This window comes from Nicotiana sylvestris, chromosome 2, assembly GCF_000393655.2.
Source record: "Nicotiana sylvestris chromosome 2, ASM39365v2, whole genome shotgun sequence".
NCBI classification, from domain to species: Eukaryota; Viridiplantae; Streptophyta; class Magnoliopsida; order Solanales; family Solanaceae; genus Nicotiana; species Nicotiana sylvestris.
Window position 1 is genome coordinate 110768149 of NC_091058.1, and position 8118 is coordinate 110776266.

Sequence of the window (8118 nt, forward strand, 5' to 3'; positions counted from 1 at the left end):
TCGCCATCATTGACCTGGGATCAGTTTTCAGAGCTATTTCTGGGGAAGTTTCTTCCAGTTACTCAGCGAGATGCTCTTCGCAGGCAGTTTGAGCATCTCCAGCAGGGTCCTATGATGGTTACCCAATATGAGACCCGGTTCATTGATCTCGCTCGTCATGCCATTGTGATATTTCCCACCGAGAGAGAGAGAGGGTGCGGAGGTTTGTTGATGGGTTGGCCCAGCCGATCTGTGTTCAGATGGCCATGAGTGCCGGTAGTGAGATTTCATTTCAAGAGGCGGCAGATGGTGCCCACTGGATAGAGATGGCACTTGCTCAGGGAGGTGGTCATGGGTCTAATAAGAGGCCCCGTCATTCTGGTAGATTCAGTGGTACCTCATCTGGAGGTAGGGATTCTTATGGTAGAGGCCATCCTCAGAGGCCCTTCCAGTCGGCACTTCAGGTTTCTCATGGTACTCCAGGCGGTGGTGGTCCTCAGCAGTATTATTCGGATCAACAGACCTTCAGCACACCACCAGCCCCTATCAGTGCACCGCCACTTCAGAGCTTCAGGGGAGGACATACAGATCGATAGGGCCAGCAGTCCCAGCAGCCAAGGACATGTTATGGTTGTGGTGACCCGAGTCACATTGTTAGGTTTTGCCCTCGAGCCTCGGGTAGTTCTCAGCAGCAGGGTCCTCGCCCGATGATCCAGGCACCAGTTGCCCCACAGCCTTCCCAGCCAGCTAGAAGCGGGGGTAGAGGACATAGAGGTGCAGGTAGAGGTCTTAGAGGTGGAGCTCAGACCGTTAGAGGTAGGGGTCAGCCAGCAGCAGATCGTCCCAGGGATATGATTCAGGGAGGTGGGCCCCAGCCCCGTTGTTATGCTTTGCCGGCCAGGCCATAGGTCGAGTCATCAGATGTTGTGATTACAGGTACTATTCTGGTCTGTGGTAGGGGTGCTTCTGTGTTATTTGACCCGGGATCTATGTATTCATATGTGTCGTCCTATTTTGCACCCTATTTGGTTATGCCTAGTGACTCGTTGAGTATTTCTATTTATGTGTCAACACCGGTGGGTGATTCTATTGTGGTCGACCAAGTTCATCGTTCTTGTATCGTAGTGTTTGGGGGTCTTGAGACCCGAGTTGATTTGTTGCTTTTGGACATGGTCGACTTCGACGTTATATTGGGGATGGATTGGTTATCCCCGTACCATGCTATCTTGGATTGCCATGCCAATACTGTGACCTTAGCCTTACCGGATTTACCCTGTTTAGAGTGGAGAGGGACTTCTGGTCATTGTACCCGCAGTGTTATCTCGTATGTGAAAGCTCGACGTATGGTCGAGAAGGGATGTTTGGCCTACTTGGCGTATGTTCGCGATTCTAGCGCGGAGGCCCCTTCTATTGATTCTGTGCCCGTTGTTCGGGAGTTTCCTGAGGTTTTCCCTTCAGACTTGCCGGGTATGCCGCCCGACATGGATATCGACTTTTGTATTGATTTGGCCCCGGGCACTCAGCCTATTTCCGTTCTGTCATATCGCATGGCCTCGCCAGAGTTGAAAGAGTTGAAAGAGCAGCTTCAGGACTTGCTTGATAAGGGTTTCATTAGACCAGTGTTTCGCCTTGGGGTGCGCCGGTGTTGTTTGTTAAGAAAAAGGATGGTTCGATGACAATGTGCATCGATTACCGGCAATTGAACAAGGTTACAATTAAGAATAAGTATCCACTGCCGAGGATTGATGATTTATTCTACCAACTTCAAGGTGCGAGGGTGTTTTCAAAGATAGATTTGAGATCTGGCTACCACCAACTGAAGATTAGGGCGTCTGATGTCCCTAAGACAACATTTCGCACTCGGTATAGGCACTATGAGTTTTTGGTCATGTCATTTGGGTTGACCAATGCCCCAGCAGCATTTATGGAATTGATGAACCGAGTGTTCAGGCCCTATCTGTATTTGTTCATGATTGTTTTTATTGATGATATTCTGATATACTCCCGCAGTCAGGAGGAGCATGAGCAGCACCTCAGAGTGGTTCTTCAGACCCTGAAGGATAGTCAGTTGTATGTTAAGTTCTCAAAGTGCGAGTTTTGGTTGAGTTCGGTCGCATTCCTGGGTCATGTCGTATCAGCAGCAGGTATTCAGGTAGACCCAAAGAAGATAGAGGCAGTCAAGAACTGGCCTCGACCAGCTTCAGCTACGGAGATTCAGAGTTTCCTGGGGTTAGCATGTTACTACCGTCGGTTCGTGGAGGGGTTTTCATCCATTGCAGCCCCTATGACCAGATTGACCCAGAAAGGTGCCCAGTTTAGATGGTCGGATGAGTGTGAGGCGAGCTTTCAGAGGCTCAAGGCAGCTCTGACCACGACACCGGTGTTGGTTTTGCCCACAGGTTCAGGGCCCTATACAGTCTATTGTGATGCATCTCGCATTGGACTGGGTGCAGTGTTGATGCAGGATGGCAAGGTCATTGCCTATGCTTCGAGGCAGTTGAAGGTTCATGAGAAGAACTATCCAGTGCATGATTTGGAGTTGGCAGCCATTGTTCACGCATTGAAGATTTGGAGGCACTATCTGTATGGTGTGGCGTGTGAGGTGTTCACGGATCATAAGAGTCTTCAGTATTTGTTCAAGCAAAAGGAGTTGAATTTGAGGCAGAGGAGGTGGTTGGAATTGTTGAAAGATTATGACATCACTATCTTATATCACCTGAGAAAGGCCAATGTGGTGGCCGATGCCTTGAGTAGGAAGTCAGCCAGTATGGGCAGTCTTGCTTATATTCCGGTCGGTGAGAGACCGCTTGCTTTGGATGTTCAGGCTTTGGCCAATCAGTTTGTAAGGTTGGACATTTCTGAGCCTAGTCGAGTATTAGCTTGCACGGTCGCTCGTTCTTCGTTATTGGAGCATATCCATGATTGGCAATTCGATGATCCCCATTTGTATGTCTTGAGAGACACGGTGCAGCGTGGAGGTTCCAAGAAAGTAGCCTTAGATGATGATGGCGTATTGAGATTGCAGGAGCGAGTTTTTGTGCCCAATGTTGATGGGGTTCGAGAGTCGATCTTAGCGAAGGCCCACAGTTCTCGGTATTCTATTCACCCGGGCGCTGCAAAGATGTATCAGGATTTGAGGCAGCACTATTAATGGCGGGGAATGAAGAAAGACATTGTTGCATATGTGGCTCGTTGTTTGAACTGTTAGCAGGTTAAGTACGAACATCAGAGGCCTGGTGGTTTATTTCAGAGGATTGAGCTTCCCGAGTGGAAATGGGAGAGGATTACTATGGATTTTGTTACTGGACTTCCGATGACTCAGAAGAAGTTTGATGTGGTTTGGGTTATTGTTGATAGGCTGACCAAGTCGGCGCATTTTGTTCCTGTTGCAGCCACCTATTCGTCTGAAAGGTTAGCCGAGATTTATATCAGGGAGATTGTTCGCCTTCATGGGGTGCCGCTATCTATCATTTCGGATCGGGGTACGCAGTTTACCTTGCATTTCTGGAGAGCAGTTCAGCGAGAGTTGGGCACCCAGGTTGAGTTGAGTACAACATTTCATCCCCAGTCGGACTGTCAGTCCGAGAGGGCTATTCAGATCCTTGAGGACATGCTCCGAGCTTATGTCATTGATTTTGGAGGCTCGTGGGACCAGTTTTTGCCTTTACAAGAGTTTGCCTACAACAACAGCTACCAGTCCAGCATTCAGATGGCTCCGTATGAGGCTTTGTATGGTAGGAGATGTCGGTCTCCAGTTGGATGGTTTGAGCCGGGAGAGGCTCGATTATTGGGTGCGGATCTGGTTCAGGAGGCCTTGGACAAGGTCAGGATTATTCAGGATAGACTTCGTACAGCTCAGTCCAGACAGAAGAGTTATGCAGACCGCAAGGTCAGAGATGTTGCTTTCATGGTTGGTGAGCGGGTATTGCTCCGTGTATCGCCTATGAAGGGCGTGATGATATTTGGGAAGAAGGGCAAGCTCAGCCCTAGGTTTATCGGTCCATTTGAGATTCTTGATCGTGTGGGAGAGGTAGCTTATAGACTTGCCTTGCCACCTAGCTTGTCAGCTGTGCATCCCGTGTTTCATGTATCTATGCTCCGGAAGTATCGCGGAGATCCATCGCATATGTTAGATTTCAGCACTGTCCAATTGGACAAAGATCTGTCATACGAAGAGGAGCCGGTGGCTATTCTAGACCGGCAGGTTCGACAGTTGAGGTCGAAGAGTATTCCTTCGGTGCGTGTTCGGTGGAGAGGTCAGCCTCCTAAGGCATCGACCTGGGAGTCCGAATCCGATATGCGGGGCCGTTATCCTCATTTATTTCCCGACTCAGGTACTTCTTTCTTTTGTCCGTTCGAGGACGAACAGTTGTTTTAGAGGTGGAGAATGTGACGACCCAAAGGGTCATCACCGTAATTCTTCCTTGTTCCGTGCTTCCGAGGCCTTGAAAACCTCGCTTTTAGTTGCCTCGATATTGTGTGCTCAGTCCAGGCGCAAGGCCGGAAAGCTTTTATGTTGAAATATGCGAATGTTGCGAGAAATTTGATGAATTTTGATATTTAATACGCATAATATTGACATCAGTCAACATTTTGGGTAAATGGATCCGGACTTGTGATTCGACGGTTCCAGAGGGTCCGTAGAAAAATATGGAACTTGGGCGTGTACCCGGAATTAAATTTCGAGGTCCCAAGCCCGAGAAATGAATTTTTGTGTGAAATTGTTTTCTGAAATTAATTAAGGAAAATGAAGAAGAAAATTGATCAGAAAACTGTGGTATCGGGCTCGTATTTTGGTTCCGACACCCGGTACGAGTCTTAAATATGTTTTAAGCACTATCTGTAAAGTTTGGCTAAAAACGGACGTCATATGACGTGTTTCGGACTTAAAATGGGGAATTTGAGTTTTTACGAAAGTTGAAAGAAAATCATGTGTTTGAGGCTTGATCCTATGTATATGATATTATTTTGGCGATTTGATCACACGAGTAAGTCCTTAAGATGTTTTTAAGGTTGTGTGCATGTTTGGTTTGGAGCCCCGAGAGCTCGGGTGAGTTTTGAATGGGGCCCGGGAGGTCTTGGACTTAAGAAAATGCAGGTTCAGGTGTTGCAGACACCAGTGCAGCTGCGGTTATTTCCGCGCGGTCCGCGCGACTACGATGCCTTTCTGTGCGGTCCGCGTGGCTGAGTCTGAGGGCTAGGGTTCAGGTTAAACAGTGCGGCCGCGCACTAAAACAGTGCGGTCCGCGCTGGAAGGGTTCAGAGAAGCCCCAATTTTTCTCCCACTCGGCGCGGCCGCAACACATTCTTGTGCGGTCCGCGCCAGGTCCTCAGAAAGGTATACAAGTCCGGAAAATCTCAGTCATTTTTCACTTTTCAAAAACCCAAAACCTAAGAGGCGATTTTCCAAACAACTTTTCTTCTTCAAAAAGATTGGTAAGTGATTTCTAACTCATTTTCTTCATTTCTTAACATCTTTTAACATGATTTCAACGTCAAATCAAAGATTTTCATGGGTGAAATTGGGTGTTTTGGGTAGAACCTAGGTTTTCTACAAATTGAGGAGTTGGACCTCAATTTGGGGTTCGATTTCAAAACAACTCATATATTTGGATTCATGGGGGAATGGGTAACTGGGTTTTGGTCCGAACCTCGAGTTTCGACCACGTGGGTCCGGGGGTATTTTTGACCATTTTCGGAAAAAATCTTGTAAAATTTATTTTCATGTAGGGGGAGTGATTCATTTAGTAGTTATTAATGTGATTAAGTAACTTGTGACTAGATTTGAGCGGATTGGTGGTGGAATCAAGAGGTAAAGCTATACTAGAAGCGTGAGTTGAGTTTGGAGCACTCGAGGTAAGTGTTTGTTCTAACTTTGGCTTGAGGGATTAGGATTTGGATGTTATTTCCCGTATAGGCATGGTGACGGTTATCTATGCACCGGAGTCTAGCATGACCGTGAGTCGTAGTTGCTTTTAAATTCGAAAGATGTGAAACAGTTGAGCTAATTACTTGCTAATATAATTATGAAGTGATAGTTGAGAAGCAGATGAGTTAAGGAAGGAAGTGTGGTGTTTTTTTTCCTTGCCGGGACTTATTGTTGATTTGTTCTCCCTTGCCGGGATGTTTAATCTTGTTGTATATTCCCTTCCCCGATTGGTTGTGACTGTTGATTGGGTGAGGAAGAGCGATTATGCACGAAGGGTCTTTCCGTGCCATGTTTTGATAATTATGCACGAAGGGTCTTTCCGTGCCATGTTTTGATAATTATGCACGAAGGGTCTTTCCGTGCCATGTTTTGATAATTATGCACGAAGGATCTTTTCGTGCCATGTCTCTAATTATTTGAGCACGAAGGGTCATTCCGTGCCTTGATGTGAGAGTTATGTGAGGAAAAACACGAAGGGTGATGCCGTGCACTATATTTGATTCACTCGCTCTCTTTCATAGATGTTAATTATTCAGTTTCCATCTCTCTATTCGTTGGTCTTATATCCAAATGGTTACACCCCACAGCATGTCCCCTTCTTATTATCTGTTTAAATTCTGTATATCTTTTCGTTGTTGCACATATATCTGTACAGGTTAATTGTGGTAGGTCCGGTCTAGCCTCGTCACTACCTCGCCGTGGTTAGGCCAGGCACTTACCAGCACATGGGGTCGGTTGTGCTGATGCTACACTTCTGTGCCCTTTTTGTGCACAGATTCGGGAGTAGCTTACGGACTGCAGTAGCAGTAGATTGGGAGCGTGCCTTCAGTCCAGAGACTCCTAGGTAGTTCACTGGCGTGCGTGGGCCCTGAGTCTCATCTATTTCATTCCTGTTTGTTTTCATTGTATCGAAACAGACTCCTTAAGTATTTTCTTTCAAACTCTTATTTGTAGTATCTTATAGTAGCCCGTGAGTATCGTGACACTAGATCTTGGGTAGGGGATGATGTTAATTTTTTTTTCGCATTTTCGTTCATTTATTATTAAATTAAGACTTCCGCTTGAATTTATTGTTTTATTATTATCTTTTTGAAAGTTAGTTAAAAAAGGTATGTTAAGGTTGGCTTGCCTAGCTCCGACAGTAGGCGCCATCACGACTCCCGATAGGGGGGGGGAATTTGGGCCGTGACAAAAGATCTCTTCATTCATATTTTCAAGTACATAAACCTCTTCTGAGATTTTATGTAATGTTATGTCATGTGATCTTCTAGATCACTTGCCTCCTTATTATGATCAATTTGATGATTTGCTCATCTTCATTATCAAGAATTTTATTTGAAACCGATTTGTCTATACGCTTTAAGCGTACCATAGACTTTATTGTTCTAGGACTTATTCTAATAGGAGTATTTGTAATGAGAAAATAATTACTTCCTTTGGGTCAACAAATGCATTTGGAATGCTTTGCAATATATTGCAGATAAATTATCTTTTTATGAACTTCATGTGATGACCCGATACGTCATCTTATATTTTAGAACCTAATTATGTGCTTTGAAGCCTTAAATGACTCATCTTAGCCCTCCTCGATTTGCGTGCATAGTTCGAGTGTTTTTCCGGAAAGCTATTATGTTAAAAACTGAGAAAATATGAAATTCTTTCCGTAAATTCTATTTTAGTTGACTTCGGTCAACATTTTGAGCAAATAGACCAAGATCCGTATTTTGACGGTCCCAGTGGATCTGCATCATGCTTTGGGACTTGGGCGTATGCCCTGAATCAAATTTGGAAGTCTCTAGCTCGAGTTATCGTATTTTGTTGAAATTTGAAAGTTTAAAGGCTTAATGAATCTAAAGGTTTGACTCATATTTGACTTTTTTGATATCGGGTCCGTATTTTAGTTCCGAAACCTAGTATAGGTCCATTACTATATTTATGACTTGCTTGTTGAATTTGGTGAGAAAATGAGTTGGTTTGACGTGATTCTGATGTCCGGTTGTTGAAATAAAAGTTCATGAGTTTTCTTGAAAATTTTCTTTGATTTGGTGCTCAATTCGTAGTTCTAAGTGTTAGTTTGGCGATTTCATCGCGCGAGTAAGTTTGCATGATGTTTTTAGACTTATGTGCATATTTGGTTTAGAACCCCGAGCGCTCCGGAGAGTTTCGGATAGGCTATAGAGTGAATTTGGACTTAGGGAAGTGCAGGTGTG